This window comes from Cyprinodon variegatus, unplaced genomic scaffold (genome assembly GCF_000732505.1).
Source record: "Cyprinodon variegatus isolate N-32 unplaced genomic scaffold, C_variegatus-1.0 Scaffold255, whole genome shotgun sequence".
NCBI classification, from domain to species: domain Eukaryota; kingdom Metazoa; phylum Chordata; class Actinopteri; order Cyprinodontiformes; family Cyprinodontidae; genus Cyprinodon; species Cyprinodon variegatus.
Genome location: NW_015150708.1, coordinates 133,629 through 135,776, shown reverse-complemented (window position 1 = coordinate 135,776; position 2,148 = coordinate 133,629).

Genomic DNA, 2,148 nt, shown 5'->3' with positions numbered 1-2,148 from the left:
TCTAAGAATATGTATGTATTATTATTTATTTTTTTTACTGTTTTCAAGGCTGCACTTTATAAAAATGAAATTGTCTGGAGACAGTTCTTGACGAAATTTCTTTTTGTTTACATTCGTGTACACAAAATGACAAAATAAATCTGTCTAAGTCTAAATAAAATCATTAGCATCCCGCTAGTTACACCAACAAAACACGAGGAACACATGTGAAGCTCACCGGACGATAAACAGTCAAAGTGCGCGTTACATTTCCATCCTTCGACCGATGTGTGAATGCAAAACCTGTCCTGGTTAATGCTTACTCGTTATTTTGTCTATAGCCTTGAAAATACATAAACAACCCTGCAAGAGAAGCAACAGGGAAGTCTTCTTCTTCTCCTCCTTGTAGTGTTTTTCTGGCGCTACAGGCAAGTCTTCCTTGTAATCTTCTTCGGTGAAAACACTTGTTTGACAAAAACACGCGCCCCATCTGGTGGCAGCAGCGGGAAGTGTAAAAAAAAATCATGGGCCATGTCTCGATTCTCACCCCCAGCATGTTCTAATAAGAAAAAGAGAAATACTAAATCACTAATTGTTTTTACTTACATTATCAATGACGAGGATTTAGTTTTTTGTAATATTCGTCGTATTAGTTTATTCCAGTAAATAACTCAGAGGCAACTTATTGACTTTGTGTTTAGTTGTAATATAATCCACTCATTTCTCTTATTACTTGATTTACTTTAAAATGTCAAATGCTCAATCCACATTAAAGATTAAAGGATTGTATCCATTTCTGTTAGATAGATTCTATTTATTTATTTATAATGCTCAGTAATTTTGTTTATTATTTAAATAATTTATGTTTCTCCGTATTTTATAAAGACAGTACTTCCTCCTCCAAAGTTTTACTTCTGATATTTGATTAGGAAATTCTTGATTGCATTTAAATGTGATAAAGGGCTGAAAGCGCGACAACACAGCAAGAACACAAAATGTTAACAAAGAATGAAAACATTAAAAAAATTTATTTAAATGGGAAATTAATCCAATGAGTAAATAACAAAAAAAATATTTATATTGATCAGTTCAATGTTACATAATGCAAATGGACAAATAAATGCAGAAATAGTTAGATAAAGATATATTTTAATTGAATGCCAAATAATTGTTGTTTGCTATGCTGCAGTACATTATTACATAAAGAAGTCCTTTGTTAAACTGAGTCTAATATCTAGTTTGTTAATATGATCAGCAATGCAATTGCAGAGTGATCATGTCTATAGAACTTATAGGCTAGTATGTTCACATTGCAGGCCTTAATGTTTAATTCTGTTTTTTGTATGTGTGTGTGTGTGTGAAATCTGATTGTTTTGCATGATCGTTCACATTTCCAAATATATGCAACAACGCGACTTGTGCGTGATCTCAAGTGTAAACTGCATTTTTCAGGTTTACCTGCATTTGGGTCACTTCAGTCTGCAATGTGAACATAGCCTTAGTCCTGCTCACAGACTTTTAGTGGGCAAAGATGATCCATAAAATAGAGTTAAGGGCAAAAGAGCCATGATTCATACATAAGATATAAGAATAAATATATATAATATATATGATATAAGAATGAAATAACATAAGGATCACATTATATATAAATCACATTTACATTTTACAATGCTGCTCAGTATCAGATTACAATTATTGCACATGACTGTGTTATTGCACACTGAAAATAAGGAAATAAAATAAATAATAGTAATAAAATGAAGTGACTGTCAGAGAGATGAGTTATACAGATTGGTGGCCACGGGCAGGAATTAATTCCTATTACTTTTATTATTATATTATATTACTTTTACCCTACAAAGAACATTTAAATGCACTAAACCATTTGCACTACCATCCATTTGCATTGAACTAAAACGTTCAAATTAGTTCAATATTCAGCAAGTTAAAGTTGATTACAATTGATTCTGTGCCTGCTTAACACAGTCCACCGAGCGGAGCAGTCGACCGCCCCAAGATGGCACCACCCATAGGTGAAAGCCGTCGATGCGTGGTCCACTCTCGCATATAAATATATATATATATATATATATATATATATATATATATATATATATATATATATATATATGTTCCAAGAAGAGGAGATTGAGGCTACTGACATCA